This window comes from Fukomys damarensis, unplaced genomic scaffold, assembly GCF_012274545.1.
Source record: "Fukomys damarensis isolate Sample0158 unplaced genomic scaffold, DMR_v1.0_HiC HiC_scaffold_37, whole genome shotgun sequence".
NCBI classification, from domain to species: domain Eukaryota; kingdom Metazoa; phylum Chordata; class Mammalia; order Rodentia; family Bathyergidae; genus Fukomys; species Fukomys damarensis.
Genome location: NW_022900949.1, coordinates 51,197,469 through 51,222,912, shown reverse-complemented (window position 1 = coordinate 51,222,912; position 25,444 = coordinate 51,197,469). Strand labels below are relative to the sequence as shown.

At 39.1% G+C, this 25,444-nt stretch overlaps 1 pseudogene; it reads right to left on the bottom strand.

Annotated features, from left to right (window-relative positions):
• Window positions 1-20,796: 20,796 nt before the first annotated feature.
• On the bottom strand, window positions 20,797-20,893 carry LOC117284547 (annotated as a pseudogene).
• Between the last annotated feature and the right edge of the window lie 4,551 nt (window positions 20,894-25,444).

The window sequence follows — 25,444 nt, the reverse complement described above, 5'->3', positions numbered from 1 at the left end:
GCACCAATAAAAAAAAAATCCTCCTTTCTATGTCTCTAACTTGATTTTCCTTCTGGAAAAGAGATTATAAATGTCCTTAGATTAATACATGCACATCAGCATAATTACATTTAACAGTCACGTAGATAAAGATTACAAAAATTTATTTAACTAGTCATTTCCACTTGTTGCCTTTTATAAATCATGAAGTGATTTAAAAATGTGTGTGTGTATTGTTTGTTTTGTTTTTGGTGCTGGGGATCGAACCTGGGACCTTGCCCTTTCAAGGCAGGTGGCAGAACCACTGAGCTAAATCCCCTGCCCTATGTATATATCTTTGTGAACTTAATTAAAATTTCCTTATAATAAAGTGACATTGCTGGACCAATATAATGAAAGAAAGACATCACTCCAGGATGTGGTCTGAGTTCCCCAGGAAATTAACTGATTTAACCTCTCGGTAACCTTTTGAGCTAGGTCCTCTATTACATGCATTTTATAGACTAGGAATTGAGACACTCTGTCTTGAGCTTGCTTTGAATCCTGTCACAAGCGGTGCAATGGGCTGTGACAGTCACTTGGCAGCCTGGCCCCCAGCCCCATGTACTTTAGTTACCTACTGCCAAATGTTCTCCAGAAGACTTGAGCCAGTTTAGTGCTTGCAAGTGCATGAGAGAGCTCATTTTTATATTTTCTTGCTACCATGGGTATCATTCATCTTTCAGTGTTTGGTGATATGATACCTGAAAATATGAAAACTTTAAAAATTTGCACATTTTGGATTTCTTCTAAAGTGGAATTCTTTTTTCATTTTGATTATTTCTATTTCTTCTTTATGAGTTGCCTAATTATATTCTTAGCCCCTACTTTTCCCCTTGTTAGTTGATTAACTTTTTTCTTTGTTGCTGTAGAAAATGTCAAGTATATGTAAAAATAGAGAGTTTTTTTAAATAATGATCTCTATGTCCCTACTGCTCAACTGTAATAATCTTGTTTCTTGTATTCTTCTCCCAACTTCCAGATAATCATCATTACATCTATGTCTCTATAAAAGATATTACCCTTTCAAAAATAACCATTGTACCACATCACACCCAAAAGAAGCCAGTAAGGTTTTCTAAATATTATCAGGTATTTCTAATTCTAATATATAATTTCTCTATTTTTCTATACATTTGTCTCTTAGAATCTAGAGTCCATTTCTATTTCTCTCTTTCCTTCCCTCTTATTTTTCCTACATTTTTGTTGTTGGGGAAGAAATAAGATTGTTTGTCTCTCCCACATCTGGAGTTTGCTGGTGGATTCCTATGCTGGTGTTTAATGTATGTATTCTTCTTTCCTCTGAACTATCTGTAAATTTGTTGTTAGATCTAAATATTTGATCAGATTCAGCTTTCTTTAACAAGACTACAAGGGGTGGTGGGGATTTCTATCAGGAGTAGACATCTGGCTGGACATCTCTTCTAAGGATTTTGAGGATGGTGTTGATGACAGACAATGCTGAACATTGCTAAATATGTCTACTTATTAGAAATTTCAAAAATTATATTCTTAATCTGTCATTCCCTTGATCTTTACAAGCTGAAAATCTACAGTTCATAAAGGTAAGGCAGTTAAGGGCTTGATTCTTTTTTCTTTTCTCTCAAAATAACAAGTTGGTTTCCTAATATCCTCAGTATGACCTCATATATTTAAATGTATTTGTTTGTTTAAATCCCTTATAGTTAGGACAGATTGTCCAGTATTGACCAGTAGGCATCTTTTCCAAATGCTTCCTGGATTAGTATGGAATTTCTTCCCAACTCATCTCTACATTTCTTGCCTTAAACCTGAAATTAGTAATTTATTGAGGGGATCCTGGTTCCTTTTAGAACAAAATTATATTTATAGGTACATCTAGGTGTACAGGATATTCACTGATATTGAGCTTATTGTTTCTAAGCCCTTCTAGTACAAAGATATAGGAAATACCATTAAAAATACATTACGCATCTCTATGCATTCATATTTTGCATTCAAAATCATGAATCTAGAATTATTTTACCTCATTGATCTAATATCTTTATTTTTTATTATGTCTTTTCTTCCATGCCAAAAATCCTGGCTCTTTATATCAAAATAACAGAAAGGGTCAGGGATTTAGTTTAGTGGCTCTGCGTTTGCCTTGCAAGCACAAGGTCCTGAGTTCAATCCCTGGTATCGGGGTGGGGGGGTTGGGGGGTGGGGAACCAAAACAATGTTAGAATAACAATACCAACTCTACTGCCCATAGTATAACACACTTTCAAATTTATTATTTTTGGGGCTTTTTCTTATCCTTATGGTCTATCCCACAAAGCATGACCAGTTAAATTGTTATATTTTAATGTCACTTAAAATAGTCCCTATCATTAGGCTACTGAAGGCTTTATTTTACTTTTTAAGATTACATTGTTATTAGTTATGTCTTATTGCTTTTTTTAGTACCGGGGATTGAACTCGGGACATTGTGCTTGTGAGACAGGCAACAGAACCACTGAGCTAAATCCCCAGCCCTCTTATTGCTTTATATAAATATTAATCATTTGCCACATGTGTTGCCTTTTCTCTCTTTTGGTTGGTCAGTTGTCTTTAATTTCATTCATGGCATTCTTTGCTACAGAGAGACCTTACCTTTTAGGGGTCTAGTAAACCTATGTTTTACTTTATAATGTGTGCTCTTGGTGTCTTATTAGAAAGGTATTCTCAATTTCAAGAAATACAGATTAAAATTTGCATATTTAATATATTCAGATTTTTGGAGGGAAGATGTTAGCTGCAAGGTAGTGATCAATTTTATATTTATAGTCAGTAGTCATTTCAACAACATATGTCCATCTATCTTTTTTCATTTAAAAAAATGTTTCTTTGTCAATTATAGCACATACTATATTTCTGGAATTTCTGTTTTTTCATTAAGATGATTAAGTTGGCACTAGCATTGTACTGTTTTTATTTTAGGTTTCTCATTTTTATTATATTAGAATATATATAATATTGAAATAATCATTTTAACCATCTTAAGTATATGGTTCTGTGATACTGAGTATACTCACATTGTTTAATCAGCACTATCCATATCTGGAATTTTAAAAATCATTCTAAACTGAAACTCTGTACTTATTAAGCAGTGACACCTCACACCCTACACTCCTCAGCCCAGGAAACTACCCTTCTATTTTCTATGCCTGTGAGTATGACTACTTAAAGAACTATGTGTAAATGAAATTGTGCCATATTTGTCCTCCCATGACTAGCTTGTTTCACTTAGATGATGTTCTCAAGGTCCATTTACATTGGACCATAGGAAAAAATTTCCCTTTTTAGGATTATGTCTATATCTATATATATCTATCTATGTATCACATTTTTTATCCATTCACTGGTAATGAAACAAAGGAATGATAAAAATTGAGGTAATGGAAATGCTAATTACTCTCATTTCATTATTACCTTTTATATCCATGTATTGAAATATCACCCTGCATTTCATAAATATGTATAATTATTATGTCAATTAAAATAGAAAAATAATACACTAAAAATTAAAAATAGAATTCCAGCAAGATAACTAGTAATTCCATTTCTGGTGATGTAGTCAAAGAATTGAAAGGAGGGATTCAAACAGATATTTGTACACCCATGTTCACAGCGCCATTAGTCACAATAGCCAAAGGAGGGAAACAATCCAAATATGCATTATTTTTAAAAAATGTAATTTTAAGCTGGGCATGGTGGCAAACACCTGTAATACCAACATTTGGGAGGCTGAGGCAGGAGGATTGCCAAGAGTTCAAGGCCAGCCTGGGCTACATAGTGTGACTCTCTCAAAAAATGAAACAAAAACAAAATACAATTTTATTTCTAATTGTAGTAAACCCTCACACAAAACTTACAAATGTTTCCAAGTGTACTGTTCAGTAGTGTTAAGTATATTAACATTGTTGTGCAACCAGTCTCAATAATCTCCAGAACATTTTCATTTTCTTCAGCTGAAACTATCTGTACCCATTAAACAACCCCTCACTCCTTCCCACTTATCCTATGGTAACTATCCTTGTACTTTCTGTCTCTATGAATGTGAATATGTTTGGTACATCATGGAAGTGGAATTATAAAGTATTTTTCCTTTGTGATTGGCTCATTTAGCATTATGTCCTTAAGTTTCACTCACGTTGTAGCGTAATTTTCTTCCTTGATAAGGCTATATATATATAGAGAGAGAGAGAGAGAGACATACCGCATTTTCTTCATTCATTCATTCATCTGTCACAGATGTTGTGAAATGCTGTTATAAACATGGGTGTGAATATCTCCTTGAGATTCTGCTGTCAATATATATTCAGAATTGGAATTGCTGGATAATATGGCAATATATATATATTGGGAGGGGGCCGGGGATTTAGCTCAGTGGTTCCACTGCCTGCCTTGAAAGCACAAGGTTCAGATTATATATACACACACACATATGTATATTGGGAGGGACTGTTGTAGTGTTTTCTGTAGTTCCTATGCCATTTTACATTCTCACCATCAGTGCACAGGGTTCCTGTTTCTCCGTGTCTGTGTTGACACTGGCCTGATAGCTGATGACTGGGGTCCACTGAGCTCTCAGATCAGTTGGGCACAATGACCTTAAGGAGGGAGTGCTCTGTGCTCCCTGACCAGTGGTGATAGGTTGGCTTGATCACCACTACCACTTCAGTTGTACCTTATGCAAAGACCAGTGGACAGGTGCCATCCACATGGTGGCACTGTGGGCCGCAAAGTTACACAAGCACTTTCTGGTGACATATGGACTTCAAAGCAAGAGATGAGTTCTGTTTTTCCACCCTACACCACAATCTGTGGTCGAGCAGGATGCATAAATCATCTTATTCAGTCAGATAATTCTCTTGTGATAAAAAACAAAACAAAACAAAAAATCTCCCCAAACCTTTAAAACTAGGGGAGAAAGCAGGTCAGACTGTGGCCAGCTTTGCTGTCCTACTCACTCACACGTTGCCAAGGGCTAGCTGAGGAACTTGCACAGAAAAGACAATCAACAAAAGTTAGGACTAGGGGTGCTGCTCAGCGGTAGTGTGCTTGTCTAGCATATGCAAGGCCCTGGTTCAATCCTCAGCAATGGAAAACAAACAAACAAAAACAACTGTTGATAGGTTTTACAACCTGTACCTGTAATCAAGGAGCCTCCCTATGGGACCTTTTCCCTGGCCTGGAAATGTCCCACAGTAAAAGATCCACATGACCCCGTAGTCTTCTCAACTGCTGTACTGTTTCTCTCATTTTCTTTCATTTAGTTTATAGATAGATCCAACTGACTTGTCTAGACCTGCAGCACCCTCCCCCACATTCTAACAACTGCTTAGATTGCATCCAGCCCTAACTGAATCTCAGCTTTGGATGAGATGCCTTTGAGCTGTCCTTGAACTACCCACCTATTCTCCAAATTCCCAGTAGACATACACACACACTACCACCATTTCCATCTCCACACCACCACCTACCTCTACCTCCACCACTACCACTTGTACTACCTCCACAGCTTCCACTGTTACCACCGCCTCATCACTACCACTACCAGCACAGTATAAGTCAGCTTTCCACTCCCATAATGAAACACTCATTACAGGCTGCCTTGTAAAGCAAAGAGGTTTATTTAGCTTATAGTTTTGGAGGCTGGGAGTCCAAATAGTATGAGATAACCTCTGGAGAAGGATCTCCCTTGGCTGCGTCAGCCCATGGCAGATTGCAGTGTTAGAAAAAACAATCACATTGCCAGACAGGAAGTCAGAGAATGACTGAGGTAGGTCCTATAATCCCTTTTGAGGGTCTGAAGACCTCCAAGCACGCCCCACGTCTTGAAGGTCTACCACCTCAACACTGCCACACGAGCACAGAGCTCCTAATACTATCAAACTAAGCCCAAGTCATAATGACCACCATTGTCACAACCTCCACAGACACCAAGTAATCTGAAGATTGCTGCCTCCTGGTGAAAGTAGCTCATACTCTAATGACAGGGTCTGAGGAGGTCCCCAAAGCAGAGATGGGGAAACTGGACAAGCCCAATCTGTGAGACAGATTATAGGTTTGCTGACTTTCATTGTAGAAAAAGAAAAAAATTCAGGACGTGTCAGTAAGAGCATAATAGGGTAGAATTTTAAAAGTACACAGTCAAAGAAATAGAGTGCTGACCCTGGAAAGACACATATCATTTCTGGGCACTGCGAACATTACTGTTGATCTCTGGGGGGTGGAAACCTATGGAAAAGATGTCTCCCCCATAACTACCTATCTTATGGGTGAAAGATTGTATTTTTAGATGTATAATTTAAGCATTCTTTGACTTTTCCCTATTGCCCCTTTGTGCTGGGGGTATTGCGCTGTAGATCGCTATGGCCAGGCCTAACTCTCCTCCTCCCGCGGATGAGGCAGGGCCCTGTGGGAGGAGAGCAGTCGAAGAGAGAGCATGGTGGAGCAAGGCCTGGCAGGACTGTCTTCTTCCCCGCCCATTGGCTAGAAAACCTAGCATGAGGTCCTGCAGACCTTAGCCACCCTCCTGCTCCCGTTACAGGCCAGCCCCTCTTACTTCCCCCTGCACTTCCTCTATCTCTACCACTATAAATAAACGTGTGTGGCCATTTACTTGGTGGTCTTGCCCCCACATCAGGAGTTAGAGCCCCACCGGCTCCACCTACACCTCAATATATCTCTTTGTCTGTCTTTCTCAATCTCTAACCCCTCATTTCTCCCTCCATGAACCCTTCAGCCACTTGGGTCGTGGCACCTTTATTTTAAGAATCAAGTTCCCACTATTTTCTGAACTAAGCTAATTTATGGATTTAAGGAATTTGGGGTGCCATGGGTCTGAAGGGAAAGAAGCAGGAATTAACCCAGAGAATGTTGGATATGGATAGCTGTGGGTAACTTTGATGGTGTCCTGGAAATTGCAGTTTTCTTAAAAGTACCATTTAAAAATTTACTGTGTTTTGGGTCATCTTTCTACCTATGTTTATTTCTTTTATCCTGCCTCAGAAGAAGGGCATCGGGAGTCCAGATTGGGATCCCGGCGCCACACTTTTCTTATGATATCGGGAAAGTCACAGAACCTTTTGTTTTCACATTTGGGAAATGAGGAAGTTAACAGAGATGGTCTCCTAGGCTTAAAGTATTCTACCGTTACATGAATGCCACAGGCTTTAGAAATTCATTTTTACCTTTAAAAAGGGTAGTCAATTTACTAATTATAACCTGAAAGTTCTTTTGATGTTTAAAAAATTCTCTTGCTGTTTCTTTGTTCTTTGAAAATTTAGCGCTGACTTATTTCATAATGCCTGGAGCCCGTATTTATAATCAGCATCTATTTCATGGTCCTGAGCCACTTTCACATAATTGCCTTTTTTATTTTGCTTTAGAATTAGTCTTTTGTGGTTAATGTCTAGCAGAAACAAAATGCTCTTCGGAAAAGCCTTTTAAGAATTATGGGGTTCATGGGGCTAGGTATTTAGCTCAGTGGTTCAGCCGCCTGCCTCGCAAGCAGAAGGTCCCGAGTTCGATCCCTAGTACCACCCCCCCACCTTTCTCATAAGAATTATGGGGTTCATAGCTGTATCACTGGTGCCCGTATGACTCTGTGACAGAACTGGGTCTCAGAAGGGGAAGGCAGCTCTACTCTGGAGAGACAGACTAGAGCAACTGAGGCGAAAGGCAGGTTGTGGCAGATTTACAACGGTGTAGATGGTGGTTTATGGCGGACTGGAAGAAACCAGAGGTTGGTAGTCTAGACTCAAGAAAGGAGGTGGGTAAGATGTGTCTAGAGGCTGGAGGGGACAGCGGGTCACAGAACACAGGTGCCAGCTCTGTTTATATGTGGAGCTCTCTGAGTACTCCAGAAGTAACAGGTCTTACCCAGGAATCAGGCTGAGGGTATAATTCTGTGGTACAGAATTATAGGTATAGAATTACAGGTACACTTGCCTAGCATGCACAAAATCTTGGGTTCCATCCTCAGAACCAAAATATAAATTATCTAGGAGCCAGAGATTGGTATTTTTGGTACATTTGGTTTTCAGGTGTAATGCTGCTTACAGTGTTGCATCCCGTGTCATGCTGCTCATGAGCAATGGCTTCCAAAGAGTATCTCAAATGTTGTCAGTAAGCACACACATAAATTTGACCCAGTGTATAAATGTGAATGGCCATTTTCTGGTCTTGTTATATTTACCTTTTGTAACTTCCTTTTGTAAATGTAGAACAACACTTCTACCAACCAGGTTTTCCTTTGACGTTTCTAGACTATGATTACTGCATTCCTTGAGTATGATCTTTCACTGTTGACACATCCCTGCCTCCCACACACAGCCATGCACAGGGAGGGCAGAGGAGGAGCTTATGGGCGCGGTGAGAAGAGTGGGATATGTCCATTATGCAAGGTGTGTGCACACTTCACCATGGCTCACATCAGGACTGGACAAAGAGATGACCTTGGTTGGAATACAGAAACGGTTTCAAAAGCCCTCAGAGGACCTAGGTGAGATGACCCCAGGGGTCTGTTGAATATGTGGCATGGAGCCTGTGAGAGGTGAGGGGACTGCCCTGGTGCCAGCAGTGGGGTCACAAAGGGTAACTGATGTGGTGTGAAAAGCTGTAATGGTGCATGAGATCTTAATGGTATAATTGAAATGTGAAATAGGAGGAAAAGGGCTAAAGGTGTAGGGGAAGTGGGAAGGGTAGGGGAAAGGAAAGAAGGGAAAAGAAAAAAATGTGAGAAAATGAAAAAATGGAAATAAAGTTTTTATAAATAGGGAAGGGAGGAGGGAGTGAAGAGAGGGCAGGGGTATGGGGAAAAAATGAGAACCAAGACCTGTCATGTAAAGGTACAAGATCCCAATGAGGAATGTAACTGTACTGTATATCTAAAATGTACCAATAAACTCAATGAGAAAATAAAACAAACAAACGAACAAACAAAAAACAAAGGGTAACTGATCCTGAAGCCACTGGTGTGTAGACCTGAGGTGTCACTGTAGACAGAACATGGAGGAAGGTGAGAGTTGATGCATGGGCCCCACATGGGCAATGGGCTTTTCTGTGGAATCTGAGTGAAAACTACCCTAAATCAGTATGATACCGTCTTCCTACAGGGCCATGCCCTTTGATTCCACTCCCGCAGTCCTGGCTTTCCTACATGTTTCTCAGGATGCAGGCTTCTCCCAACCTCTCAGAAACTCAGGCCCCTCTTCCTGGGGCATCAGTTTCATTTGAACATCTTGGTGGACAAAGTCAAGCATTTGAACTGATAAATACCTTTAACCTTTAAAAATTGCAACAAGCAAACAAACAACAAAAAACCCCCCAAAACCAAAACCATAGAGCTATATTATGAGTAAACTGCAGCAGTACAAGAGTTTATACCTAGAATTGGGCCCTGCAGGTCTCCTGTGAACATAGGCAGAGCTTCCCTTGTGGCTTAAATATGTTTACTATTATCAGTAAACTATATTCGTAGAATGTGATTTCACTGCTTTAAAGTATAGGATTCAGTGGTTTCAGTATCTTTACAATCCATTTAACCATTTCCACTGTTCCCCTGTTTTTAAGGAGTGTTTTCATGAGAAAGTTGCAGAAGTGCTGCCTCTCTGTGCCATTCTTCCTCCAGGGCAGGCTCTGTGGCATCAGTGAAGAAAGAAGGCAAGGAGAAACTTTGTTTTTGGTGGGTGGGTTACAGTTATGACACCGTGTCCTATCCAACCCTTCTGCTTAGGCAATGTTTCTTCTTTCTATCTGGGAGGTGAACTGTTGCTCTGTGTGAGAGCTTGAATATTCCTGCTGTTCTGTGTGGATTATCACTGGAAGAATCCCTGGAAGAAACAAGGATAGAGTCTTCCTGCCATAGAATTCATTGAATCACAAAGAACTAAAGGGCTTCAAACTATGATGTCTCCTGAGAAAATAGAAGGGGCTGGCCTTGCTTTTAATCAGGCTTCAATGTACAGACAGGTGTCCTGTCAATTCTCTTATTCAGAGACACATTTGTTGTGGCATTTACAAACAAAGTCAGCAGTCCCCAGGGACTAACAAGGCCAATCCCGTGTGAGTTTGTGCCTTTCTGAGAAGATTTGCAGTGGGATTCCAGACAGTTTATATAATGGCCCTCCATTCACTGCACATACCATAGCTATTCCAGGGAGTCAGATTTGTGGTTATGTTGTTTATCACTTTTCATGCAAATTTGCAAGCAGCCTCAAACAAAGGCAAGTGCTCTTGTCATTTGTAGCCAGTAGCTCAGCTGAATGAGGATTTGGAAGTAGGAAAGCAAATCACTGAACTTGCCTTTGCTTTGGGATCTTCTTTTGTAGACTCTCCTGAGATTTTTGAGACAACCATATGTCTTCTCAAAACTATCAAACAGAATCTTGTTGGCTTAGATCCTAGATTTCATAACTCATACTCACACTGCAAATTCAGGGAATGGTTCCTGTCTCTGAGAAATGGTAGTTTACATAACTCCGAAATAACAAAAGCCATTCTTCATGGATCATGGATTATGTGGGAGGAGCTTTACACATTCTATCTTTAATCTTTACAACAACTTTGGAATGTAGGTATCAGTCCAGTTGACTGGTGACTGGGCTGCTGAGGCTGAGACAAGTTAGCTACTCCTTTGCTTTTTTATTGCTTGCTGGGAAGGGCTGGGACCCCAAATCTCCTAAGACTCTCTCCCTTGTGAACCATACTTTTTCTTGGTCTTGTGTCATGGTGAACTGAAAAATCATGGGCTTTGAGTCAAGTAGACATGATTCTGATACAGGAGATGAAATATAAAAAAAATTATATTTCCCATCCTGCTAGATGTCTGATATGCTGAATTCATGTTCTCTAAAATAGAAGAATAATTCTAGGAACAATGGAGGTTAAGAGTAGGAAAATATTTAAGGAGAGGATAGCTCCTGAGAGGCAGGAGGGAACCCAAATGAGTATCCAGAGATCCCACTTTACAGGGAAGTTTTATATAGCAAAACCTATGTAGGTACAAGGTGGGTTAAAGCTATGATTAACCAATGAGGGTACAAGTATAGTCACTTAGGAAAAAGCGATCCGATAGTGATCCAGTATATAGAAAGAACAAATATTTTTTTCTATGAAATGATGGGTCGAGAGGTCTTTCTCCCTTACTGAGATGATTGATATCTAGACTTCATTAGGCTGGGTGTTTGTCTTTTGAGGAAGTATGTAGGCCTGGTTATTTTGTCTTTATCTGGAGGCCCGGTCTCCAACAGATGTGTCTTCAGTGATGGTTGTGATGTGTTTCACCTTTGTCCTGAAACTCGAGGACTAAGCCCTATCTGATGGCCTATAATATTTCTACCTAACTTAGCTGTCTATAAAAATTCAAATCCCAGTTCCATTAATCACTTAGGTGAGTGACTAGGCAAATCATGTAACTGCCACGAGCCTTAGTTTCCTCATTTCTAATTGTGGTAATGATGCTTTGAATGGTTCTTATGGAAATCGAATGAGTTTAGCACTTAAAAGTACCCAGCACTGTACTGGCACATTGCATAGCACACTGGAATCCCAACAAATGATACTTCGCCTTGTTTCCTTATTCTTTGTACCTGTTGTGACATCTGGCACAAAATAGGTACTCAAAAATATTTGTGGAAGTAAATTCAAAGGATTCTCCATGGCCTTGTTTCATAAGGACATTGTGAAGTTGGACCCTCTCCAAAAGCTCCCTGGAAGAACAAAAGAAGCTTTGAAACATGTCAAAGCTACTCATGGTTATAATCTTTAGGATGAAGCTGAGAGACAAGCATACTGCTAAAAATAACAATGGCACTAAAATTCTGAAGTAAAATTCACTTGATGGAGTGCTGTTGCTCTTCAGGAAGCAGCAGTTGTTGAAGGTTTTCAAGTGTCCTGAAGCACAGGGACAATGAATGTGACAGGAACAGCTCCTGGGTTTGGTGCATTGTTCAACAATGACTGCGTTGGTTAGAGACAGTGCACTTTGTAAGTATATTCTTTCTTAACAACCGAGAAAAAAATAAAAGGATTTTTGAATGTGCAACAGGGGTGTGAGAGGGCGTGCATCTTCACTGTGAGGCATAGATGGTTGACTGAGGCCTGTCTAGGCGGGGATTCAGGAGTGTGCACACACACAAGTGTATATATGTGGCATGAGTGTATGTGTAGCATGTGCATTGTTGGCCCGCAGCCAATTCTCTGACAGATGTTGCCAACTAACCATGACATTCTTTCAGGCCTGGTCCTTAACATAGTCAGTTACGGTCAGTCTGAGTTGGCTTTTAATATCTACTTGTCCCTAGGTTCAAAGAAAAGATCACTTTGTGTCATTAGTACCCAAGATCCAAAGTCTCCCTCCCTCTTCATGCAGCTTTACTTAGATTTCCTGACATGGCTAAGTCATGGCATCAGTGATACTAGCTTATTTTTGTATGCCATGGAGATTTTAGTATAGCAGTCACAAGTGATTTGACTTCTTTTTGGAATGGAATGACTTGGAATAAAAACTAACTGTGCACACTAGATTAGAGGACAAAATGGTGATTATCCTATCACATCCAGGATCATTCATACTCACCCTCAAAGTAAATTTGTTCTTTTTCATTTTTTTTCCTTTGAGATGGGACTTCCTAAGACTTTCTTCATTCTGTATGTTCTTCAAGTCCACTAAATCCACTTGGCACAATGTCTATTTTTGCTGGACCCATACCTGTCTCTGGTATCTGATGATTCGCTGGTGTCCTTGTATGATTCGGATGCACTGGCTTTAAATAATAGTAAATCCCAACTGAAATATTCTTAAGCAACATCAAAATTACTGCAGACAGAAGAACTGGAGGGCAGTTTCTCTGCACTCCATACCCTTTAATAGCTGATGTGGAGTAAAGCTGCCACTGTAGAAGCCCCAGTAGTTCCCTTGGGAGATCTGACCTAAAGACTGCTGCCTTAGAGAGGTATTTTCTTCCACATTCAGAACAGTTGCCTAAAAGGAGAGGACAGTTAAAGCACTTGTCACCAATGACCACAACTAAGACTAGTTCATACTTTGTAATCTTTTGTAAGACAGTTTGGAGGTGACTAAAAGAATAGAGTGGAGTTAGATTCATTAGTTTAAACCTTATCTCTCTACAACTTCTCCTATTACCACTCTAATGTGGAAAAGGTTAACAGATATTTTCAGCCAATCAGCTCAATGTACTAGGCATAGAGTTGTATTTTTCTGCTGTTATTCTTCCAGGAATCAAGAAATCTCCCATTCTTTACTACATTCTGAGAACTAAAGATTATAGAATCAGTTGTATGTGTGTTTGGTTTTTCTTGTGCTTTATTTATTTATTTTATTTTATTTTTTTGGTACCAGGGATTGAACTTGGGTCCTTGCACTTGCAAGGCAGGCAGCGGAACCACTGAGCTAAATCTCCGGCCCTGTGCTTTAAAATATATATTTGTGTTAAAGGTGTATAAGACTTACTTTGTTGGACTTATGGATGAATCCAATTTATGAATGGTCCCCTGGAAAGGAACTCATTCATAAGTCTGGGACTTACTGTACAATTGTCCCTTGGTATCCTTGGGGGATTGATTCTAGGACCCATGCAGCTACTAAAATGTGTGGGTCCGCCACCTGCCTTGCAAGCACAAGGATCTGAGTCTGATCCCCAGTACCAAAAAAAAAATGTGTGGGTACTCAAATCCCATATATAAAATGGTGTAGTGCTTGCATATAACCTATATAATTTTGATATAAGGACCTCCAATTATATAGGAGAAATAATATAACTCCCAACATGCTATACGTCAGAAATGCTGAGTTTTGTGTTCTCCAAAATTGAAGAATGAATTTTAAGGAACAGCAGAGGTTAAGAGTAGAAAATGTTGCAGAAGCCCACCTGGACAACATGGCACAGGTGCGAAGGCCCCAGCCAGAAGCCTGTCAGGACAACAGCTATGCAGAGGCATAGGCCCCAGCCAGAGGCTCACCCAGATAGCATTATTAAGTGTGGAGAGGCCTCAACCAGAAGCCTGCCCAGACAATGGCCCAATGTGGGGATCCAGAAAGCTATCATTTTGAACCCAGGAATTGGCACAGCAGTAAGCAGTAGAGAGAAGGCCTCTCTGAGGATTGTTGAGAATTGAATCCCACTGGAAGAGCAAAGAGTCACCTCAACAAAGGAGCAGCAGGACCTGAGCCACATGAGCCACCAGCAAGACTGGCCTCTGGCCTCCAATACCTGGATTAACACCACAGAGGTGCAGGGGGGTCATACAGCCCATTGTTCTGAACTCCAGAAGATACAGCAGAAGTGAACAACAGAGAGAGTGCCTCTCTGAGGCTCCTTAATGAAAATTAAAGCCCACTGGAAAAGTGAAGCAAATCTCTGCAATAAAGGCACACCAGACCACTGTAGTTGGTAAGTTGGAGGGATCACCACCTATCACTGGAACCTGGACTATCTTCAGGGTTAGGGAAGCTGGAATCTTCTGTAGAACCTTGTAGAGTTCAATCCAGCTGGAGGTCAGGGAGCTCAACTTGGGCCTGGCAGCCAGAAATCATCCTGAATCTCAGTAGACTGCTGATGGCTTGTTGAGACTAAGTGACTTAGATCTGCACACTGCTGCCCATGTTGTCTTCTATTGTGATGGCAAAGACACACCCTGAAGGAGGCTTTTTATTTTTTATTTTTTCAAAATTATTTTTTCTCTTATTTTCAATCTTAATTTTAAATTTTTTCAAATTTTTTTTCTTCTTTTTTCCTCTCTCCTTCCCCCTACCACCTTGTTCTTCATCTCTCTCCCTTTTTGTTCCTTTTCCTATCCTAGTTCAGATTTCTTTTTTCTTTTCTTTTCTTTTATTTCTTCTCTTGATTGTCATTAGTTTTATAGGAAAGTGAATACAGTTTCTGTCTTCCCAACTGTTGTTAGTTTGTTTTGTTCTCATCTTTGTTCTTTTGTTCTGTCTTTGCCTTTTCTCTTCAGCAGTTTCCCAAAGTTTGCATGCTCTTCCTGTGTCCTCTGGCCTAATTTCTAACCTTTTCCTCTCCTTCTACCTATCTATCACTCCTTCTCCTTCTAAGTCTTTATCCCAAAAGGTAAAGTTGCTATGTTGAAGAGTTTATTCACTATAAACATACTTTGCATTGGTCCTTGATTTTGATTTAATTCACATGGTTAAAGATGATAGATTAATAGCTACCACAAATTGTCATTTTCTAAGCTGTGCTTCATGCTGTTATTGCTGACTGTATCACTTGTGCTAAGGTATTGTGACTGATCTAATCAGTTATCCTTCCTGGTATACTGAAAACAAGATTGCCTAAGAGTCATTAGAGACTCAAAACCTAAAGACCAGCTATATTTGGAAGACAACTCTGAGAAGCAATCATTCCATAGGATTCTAAATACAATCAACAAAGATACTTACAATGAGCAACATTGAAGTATCAACCCCGTAGTTAAACCAAAAACAGCACCAAAAACAAAAATAGAAATGAGAAGACACCTAAGCAAGGCACAAACTAGACCTCCAGCTCACCAAAGGCAAATTCTGGGGAAAACAAAGAGGAAAATCTGATAACCAATCACCTGGACACCCTGAACTGATAACACAGGGAGTAACAAAACAGATGAATGGGGCTCTAGAAAAATTCAAAACAGAAATAATTTCACAGATAACCACAGAGACTGTGAGCAGAATGAATGACATGATTAGAGACTCTAGAACAGAAACAGATAAGAAATTAGATGAACTCAGGACCATGATAGAATCCATGAATGGCCAGCATAGGACAGAAATAGGAACCATGAATGCCCAACATAGGAAAGAAATTGAATCCATGAAACAGATTCATACAGATATCCAGGAGATTAAAAACTATTGAAAGTATTCACAGCAGAATGTGAAGACAGAATATGACATATAGAAGATAGGATTTTGGTTAGTGACCATGAAAAGAGAAATCTCTTAAAAATAGTAAGGGACCATAAGAAATTGATCCAGCATCTCCTAGATGACACAAAGGAGAATAACATAAGATTGATAGGAGTCCACAAAAAAGTCAGGAGAAAGTACAGATGACATCAAAAACTGGTCACAGAATTAATGACAGAAAACTTCCCAAACAGAGCAAAAGAATTTGACATACAGATAAGTGAGGCATGTAGAACTCCAACTAGCCATGATAAAAAAAAAATCACACCTAGGCATGTAATAGTGAAGATCCCAGAAACCCAACAGCAGAAAAATACTGCAAGCAGTTAAAGAAACAAATCACAAACCCTTAAGTCAAGCAGAGTGAGGTATTTTAAGCCCTAAAAGGAAACAACCTCTAGCCTACATTGATGTATCCTGCAAAACCATCTTTCAAAATTGATGGGGAGGGGCCAGGAATTTAGCTCAGTGGTTCTGCCACCTGCCTCACAAGCTCAAGGACCTGAGTTAAATCCCCAGTACCCCCCAAAAATTGATGGGTAAATAAGATACTTCCATGACAAAGAATACCTGAGAAATTCATGAATACCAAACCAGCACTCCAAACAATTCTAAGTAATATTCTAGAAAAAGACAATGAAGGTCACTACTCCATGACAGCCACAGAGCAAAGTCATCAGGCAAGGCAATAAATTAAAGGGAGAGGGCAGAAAATAAAAGAGCCAACAACAGGAAAATAACATAACAAGGATAAGTCAATAACTATCAATGTTAATGGCCTCAATTCACCAATCAAAAGAAGTAGACCAGCAGAATGGGTGAAGAAGCAAGATCCAACAATATGCTGCATACAAGAAACACACTTAATTAAAATAGAAACTCATACACTGAAAGTTAAAGGGTGGGAAAAAATTGAAATGGATCAAAGATCTGAACTTTAAAACAGAAACACTAAACTGGGTGGAAGAGAGGTTAGGTAGAACTCTTGAAGACATTGACATAAGAAAAGATTTCATGAACAAAACCAATCCCCAGCCCTCTATTGATCTATCTTCAAGTGAACTAATGTGTTCTTCTGTTGTATTTATTTTGCTTTTAAATTCATACAATACATTAAAAATGTAGGTGTGCAAAACACTTCTAGACTTAATTGACAGATTCAGTAAAGTATCTGGATACAAGGTGAATACCCAAAAATCAATAGCCTTTCTATACACAAATAACAGACAGACAGAAAGAGAAATAAGGGAAAAAATTCCTTTTACAATAGCATCCAAAAAAATGAAGTATCTAGGAATCAATCTAACAAAAGAAACAAAAGATCTCTACACTGAAAACTACAGCACTCTGAAAAAAGAAATCGAAGAGGATATAAAAAAATGGAAAGATATCCCCTGCTCCTGGGTAGGAAGAATCAACATAGTGAAAATGGCCATACTACCGAAACTGCTATATACATTCAATGCAATGCCAATTGAAATTCCAACACTATATTTCACAGAACTAGAAAAAAGAATCCAAAAATTCATTTGGAACCACAAGAGACCTAGAATAGCAAAAGCCATTATAGGCAACAGTCACATGGCACCAGGTGTAACAATTCCCAATTTGAAACTATACTACAAAGCCACTGTGATAAAATCAGCATGGTACTGGCAAAGAAATAGGCCTGAGGATCAATGGAACAGACTGGAAGACACAAAAACAAATGCAGATGTACTCAGCTACCTCATCTTCGACAAAGGAGCTCACCATCCTCAGTGGAGGAAAGATAGCCTCTTTAATAAATGGTGTTGGAAAAACTGGATATCAACCTGTCACAGATTAAAATTAGACCCTTATCTTTCGCCATGCACTAAATTAAAATCCAAATGGATTAAAGATCTAAATATTAAAACAGAAACATTAAACTTGCTGGAAAGTAAGTTAGGCAGAACTCTGGAAGACATTGGTATAGGAAAAGACTTTATGAACAAATCCTCAGTAGCACGGGAACTAGCAGAAAGAATCAACAACTGGGATCTCATCTTACTAAAAAGCTTCTGTACTTCAAAAGAAACCATTAGCAGAACTAAGAGACAATCTACAATGTGGGAAAAAATTTTTACCAGCTGTACCTCAGACAAAGGACTATTATCAAGGATATATAAAGAACTCAAAACAATCAGTCCCCCCAAATATAAAGACCCGATCCAAAAATGGGCATCCGAAATGAACAGACATTTCTCATACAAAGAAGTGAAAGCAGCAAGAAAATATATGAAAAAATGTTCCACATCACTGGTCATTCGAGAGATGCAGATGAAAACAACACTGAGATTCCACCTCACCCCACAAAGAATGGCTGCTATCAAGAAATCACACAATAACAAATGTTGGCGGGGTTGTGGGGAGAAAGGAACCCTCCTCCATTGTTGGTGGGAGTGCAGACTAGTGCAACCACTATGGAAATCAATATGGAGATACCTCAAAGAGCTTGGACTGGAGGTTCCATTTGACCCAGCCATCCCTCTGTTGGGTATCTTTCCAAGAGAACTAAAAGAATCATATCACAGAGAAGTATGTGCACCCATGTTTATAGCGGCACAGTTTGTAATAGCTAAATCTTGGAAACAACCTATTTGCCCATCCGTTGGAAACTGGATAAAGAAGATGTGGTTTTTCTATAAAATGGAATATTACTCAGCCATAAAGAGCGAGAGAATAGATTCATTCATAGGAAAATGGATACATATTGAAGATATACTCCTAAGTGAAATAAATAAGTCCCACATGTGTAAATACCAAATAGTTTCCCTGGTGTGAATATTCTGCAACAATGCATAAGATTCTAATAAGATTACTGACATTTAGAAATGGGAGGAAAGGAGCTAAAGGTGTAGGGAAGGTGTGATGCGTAGGGGAAGAACAAAAAGGGAAAAGAAAAAAATGTGAGAGAATGAAAAGATGAAAATAAAGTGTTTGTAGATGGGGAGGGGAGGAGGGGGTGAAGGGAGGGCAGAGAAAAAAAAATGTAGGTGTGTAGTTTCAGTTGTAGTTTTTTTTTCCTTTTTTATTTTCAGTGACAGATCAAACCTTGGACCTTATGCATTTTAGGCAAATATTCTATCGCTGAATTACACCCCTGGCCCCTAGAATTCATGTTTGAAAGAATAGATTCTACTTCTGTGCTGATTTCTATCTTAAAAAAAAATGTAGGTGTGTAGTTTCAGTTGTAGTCTTTCTTTCCTTTTTTATTTTCAGTGACAGATCAAACCTTGGACCTTATGCATTTTAGGCAAATATTCTATCGCTGAATTACACCCCTGGCCCCTAGAATTCATGTTTGAAAGAATAGATTCTACTTCTGTGCTGAGATTTCTATCTTAGGAGAAGCATACTTTCTTTTATGCATTTAAACATAGTTACAGTAGCTGCTTTAAAATGCTTGACTCCTAATTCCAGTATCTGGGTTATCATGATCCACTATGTGCCTTTTCTCTTAAAATTTCTTCTATATTGATTTTTTTGTTTGCTTTATTTATATAGACAATTAACTTGGCTTGTACTGATACCGCAAACTATTTCTTAAGGACATCTGAAATCTCCATTCAGCTGTATGCAGTCAGACTTAAGGGAATTTATAGAAAAAAATTGGATCTCCTCCCTCTGAACATGTTTTTTTTTTCCCCCTAAGATTCCTGCCTTCTCATTTTACTTTATGAGTAGAGGGTTTTACTATGCTACCCAGGCTGGCCTTGAACTGGGCTGAAGTGACCTTTATGCTTCAGCCTCCAGAGTAGCTAAGACTCCAGATTTGCAGCCACACTATGCCTAGCTTCTCCCTTATTTTATAAAGGCTCTCATTGCCCTGAACTCTCATTGTGGTTAAAACTGCAGTGTTCCTAATAGAGTTCTAGCTATTCCATGCTGTTAGACTTTAGCCTGCCCTTGGTCTTGAAGTTACAATAAAAGGAACGTGCCTTGAGTCTTTTTTCTCTTCTGAATGTTAACTACCCTCCAGATTATGCCTGTCATTGTTTACCATCTACTAGCTTCAGGTAGTTATTTTAATATTTTGTACAGAGCACTTTACATTTGTTATCTGCAGCAAGGTTAGTATGGTAGGAGCTCCCCCCAAACCATCCTGGAATCTGAGACTTATCAGCCTAGTTTTTGTAATAATTTCTGCCATTCATAGTTCCCAATCCAAGAACAACATGGAGAAGCAGAGATTAAGACCAAAAACTTTCATTTGTTGTGGGAAATTCTGAATTCATCTCTCTCACAAGTGATTCTTTTGCCCATGGTTTATGGCACATTTCTGTTCGGTGTCTGTAGACCACTGAGGGAAGACTTTCTCTGCATGAACCAGTTTGCAATGCCTACATGTGCTAGGTTTGCAGTCTTTTCAGGGAGACTAAAATATAAAACTACCCCAGCCAGACTCAGGACATAAAGAACTATTAATAGTTTGGTGCATTTCCTATTTCTTTAATTTTCCCCTGATTTGGATCATGTTGTATTTACAATGATGAATTTTATCTTTTCATGTAAAAAGGATGAGAATTTCTCCATCTGTTGTGAAGATTTCTTAAACATCAACTTTATCTTCTCCTTCATATTATATTACTGTATTATTGTTTAATTCCTCCCTTATTTTTAAAATTAAATACTTTTTTGCTCTTTCCAGTTTTATAGAATTGAAGACAACCCTGATTTTTTTGTTGCCATAGCTCTTCTTGAGGTAAAGATGACTTTCTTTGGGCAGGTCCCTAAGAAGTCCATCGAGGTGACTGGGTCATAGTGAATGAACAGGTGGAATCTGGGTGTATGTTACCAAGGGAGCTGTGAGGGCCATTTGGTGCTGGTGAACTCCTGTGGACATCCTTTTGTGTTCTTTCTGATAAGAACAGATACTACACTTGATCTTAGCCAAAAGGCCAGAGAAGTGATTCCTTTTATGTTCTTTCTACCCCATTTGTTCTGTCCCTTTTCAAATGAATGGGGACTGGGTTCTCTGCACAAAAGTTCCTGGTAGGAGGATTCTGGCAGCCCTCATAAGAGGACACAGCCACAATCATTCACTATTGTCTTTCATAATACCTCTACGTATATTCTGACTCCAACTCTGCCCCTCAACATGTTTGTTTGTTTTCAATTGGACATTTTTGTCTACTTCATGCTCTTTTAACCATGACTAACTCCCAAGACTTGGGCAAACACTCCCAGCAACATAAGGAGCTTTCTGGCTGGCTTGGCAGCCTGTGCCCATTGTGGTATTTTATTCATCCTTCAATCAGACTCTATCCTCTTTACCAGAGACATTGCTATGGCAACCTCCCTCCTTAGGGCAATAAGTATGGGTGGCAAAGTTTGATATATTACCTTTTAAAAATTCTTTGGAGGAAGTTCAAGTTGGTTTAGTGAACAAAATAAATAAACTTTATTGTCAACAAGGGCTAAGGCAGCAGCTTTGATAAGAGGGAAGCCTAGACTGGTCAAAAACCTGAAACCTGAGTGAGTAGATCACATCCATTTCTGCTTAGGAAATGAATGAGAAACCTCTCAACGCTGATGGAGATGAACTTGGATCCCAGACACCATTGGGGAAGTGTTAAGGGTGTTGCTAGGATGAAAGGGACCCAGCCTAGGAAAGTGGGTAGGTTTTGGTTGCTACCATTTGGGGCAACAGATGTATCTCCTATATAGAGCACACCTTGGGGGTTCTGGAACTTTCTCTGCCTTTGTGGGTACCATCACAGGATAGTTCTCTTTAGACCGGAAGCCTTTGAGAGTGCAGTTTCACAGAGCACACTGAGAGCTTTGCAGAGGCTGAATCTGGTCAGGAGAGACCAGGTGGCCCAGTGTCCTATCCCATTATTCTCATCAACTGTCTGGGCACCATTTATAGTGCACACTGTGAATGCTTTTTGAATAGTTTTTAAAACCAGAGAATTAAACATTGAAATTTTATGTAGATTGTATTAAGTATTATACTTCTTGACCTCATAGGCAAATTTTTCAAAAGTACATTTATATGACTTTCTTCCTTTTTTGTGCATTCATTTGCTCTTTTTTTCTTTTCTTCCTTTTAAAAAAGTATATACACATTTATTTTTGTCCATTTAGATTAAAGGACAAATATTTTTAGCTTTCTTTCATATTGACTATATTATTTTTATATTCTCTGTCAAATCTAAGTTAAAAAATAGGATAAAGTATAATGTTTTCTTTGGATGAGACTTTTATGTTCTTTGGGCCCATTCCGCTGATATTTCTCTAAGGAAGACGTCTATGATTTCTTTTAGCAATTCTCTGTAGCCGGGGAGCTAAGAGATTTTATCTTATTTGGTCATTAGGTATGAATTGCCTTTAGTATTGAATATTGTAGTGATATGTATACTAAAAACCATCCCTAAAAATGACACTTTTTTGATAGCTAAATTAAATACCCTAGCTCCAGAATAGAATTTGAATGAAATTAAAGCATTTCATTGACATTTTGTCTGCACAACATAGTGTCTTACATTTCATAATAAACCATAAGGAAACTTTCTGTTTATCCTCATTTATTAACACCTTGCATATTTATTTCACATTTACTTCTGATATTTGAAAAGAATAACGCTTTTCCTTTTAAACTGTGAATTGGGAGATATGAAATATCAGCCTGACTTTAACTGGGAAGAATGAAACAGTTCAACGGTCCAGAGGCATATGCAAATGCTTTAGATTAGAAAACCAAAGAAATGACAGTCCTTGGTGAGAATCCTGAAATTTAACTGGTGTGTGTGTTTGTGTGTGTGTGTGTAAGGGTGTGATAATGTGAGTCTCTGGCTTGATTCCTAAGTGTCTAGGAGCTTTGAGTCTCTCAGACTGGCCACGGGTTGGAGGTCAGTGGAGGTGAGATCAGAGTTTTTGGAGAATTAAAGATAAAGAATGTAAAGCACTAAGCACAGTACTAACTATGAGAACTCAATAAAGACAAAATAATGAAAATATGTTAATGAATCATTGCAATGATCCTGCAAAGTCACACAACTGGTTGACAAAGCTAGAACCAGAAGGGCAGTGGATTCCAAGCCCATGACCTTCTTTAGCAGATTATACCAATTCTGACATACCAGGCATTTTTGGCAAAAATTGTGGTCATTGTAGTGGTTGATCTTGCAGAATATCATGTGGAGACAGGAGGAGGATGGATACTATCCCCCCACCCCCCAAAGAAAAAGCAAAAGAATTGGGCATCCCACGGAAAGATTATTATTTAATCCCCTTCCTTCTTCACTTTAAGATAAAATACTCTGTGGTCAGTTACTGGAAACTCCCAGGGCTTTTTTTTCTTCTGGTTCTGGGAATTGAAATGAGAATTTTGTGCTTGCCAGACAGGCGTGGTGCTAATGAGTTATATCCCTGGACCCTCCCAAGGATTTTTATGGATAACAATGGTGACTCATATTGTGAGCTTGATTCATTCATTTCTGTCATTGCACAGAAATGCCCTTAAATTTTAGGAAATGTAAATTTGAATAACACTAAATTACATAACTGAGCACATTTCATTACCCCCCCTCTTTCTTTCCACTGGGGATTAAACCCAGGGCACTACACATACTTGGCATGTGCTTTACCACTGAGCTCCACCCCATTTGGAGTATAATTTTAACCAACCAATTTTGTAATCTTATTTGTTTAAAAGTGAATGTAAATTTTTGCCTTGATATAAGTTTAATAATTAGTTTTCTTTGAAAACCAGAGTAATATATTAAATCTTCCTTTCTGTATTATACACTGTTTGATAATTGGTCAGAGAAACTTTTCTTGTAAGCAAAAGAAAGAAAAACATGAAACAAAACAATGAGTTTGCCTGATTTCTAAGGACTCTGAATACTTAGAATAGTCTTTTTGGTGCATAACAAGTAAACTGGATGATCCAGTCCTGGTCAAGCTAGATGCCTGTGCTTTGTCTATAAGAAGAGCTTAAGAATAAGACGTCTCAAAAAGTCCAATGATTTTTATCAGAATCTTGTCTCCTATACATATTAGGAAAGAGATGCTTCCTTTTGGCTAGGTTCCCTTGCTGTAATGTGACTTTATGCATAGAAATATGAGCAGCTATCTCTGGTACCCTGTGATACAGTCTTCCCAAAAAGCAAACCAACAGAGAGGGAGGTAAAACTGAGATATGGTCAAAGAAAGGTAGAGTCTTGATTATGTTCTTTGATCCAACTGTGCCTGAAGTCAACTGGGCATTAGATATCTCAGTTATGTGACAATACTCATTTGTCTTAAAAGTTGTGCATGTTGTATATCGGTTACTTGAGTACATCTTTTACTTGCATTATTCCATTATCTTTATTATCCCTATTTTGTAGATGGGGAAAGTGAGACTCAGAAAGCATAAGTGCTATGCTTTAATATAACATCTGGGATATGGTGTGACCTGGAATTAAACTTGTATTGTTCTAACTTTGTAGATCAGGCTGTTTCTATACTCTGATATAGACTCAATGAGCATAGCTTTCTGAGATAATCAATTCAATACTTGGCAGTACTGAGAGGGTGTTCCCGTTTTAGGGGCAGGGGACAGGCCAATGATATTAGACACTTCAGGCTGGACACTCAAGGTCAGACTGGCTAGACTGGTCCTTGGACCCCAAGGCTTATGCCTAGTTGCTCTGGGAACCCCCTTCACTAAGGCTTCTCAACTCGTGGAAACCACAAACAGGGTTGGACCTAGACCTAGCTGGCCACCAAGTACCTCGGCCGGTGCTGAGCAGACACCATTCTGCAGGCAGAATCACTCCTGGGAAGATGTATTTGGCTTTGAGGTGCAGAGACTTCCCATCTGCACTTCTCAAAGCTTATGAAAAAAGAACAAAAGCCATTCAAATGGAAGAGAGCAGTGTTTTTAATATTTAATTATCAAAACATATAGGTCAATACTCAATGCATACACAATAAGACAGAGCAACAACAAAATATTACAAAGCACAATCTAACTATATGGAGACTATTAAACATTGAATGATGATGGAGAATGTGCTAATAAGAAACTCAACTGAGTCTCACTGCCTTGTACCTGGCCAGGGAATTTCTGGTTGTGGAGAAAAACTCGTTGTGTCATGGCCTTCAATTTAAAGGGATGCCTTCAACTTGGATCCTGAGAACTCTTAACAATCTTTGCTTTAGACTGCTCATCCCTCCTTTCCCCCGCCTCAATCTAATGTATCTGTTTATTCTTTATCCCACCTCAGGCAACAAATTTCATGGATGATTTGACCAAATGGGCATAAAATCACTGCAGTGGGAAGATCTTGGTGAACACAACTCCTACTGCTCAATGAACCTGGTGTTTATCCATAGTTTGTTCAGCCTGAAGAGTATTCACCAAGCCCCTTGGGGGCTGTTTTCATATACACTACTGATGTAAGGGTTTTTCCCCATAAATAATAACCCAATGGCCAGTCTTATAACATTGCTGCTGCTCCTTGGTTTGGTAGT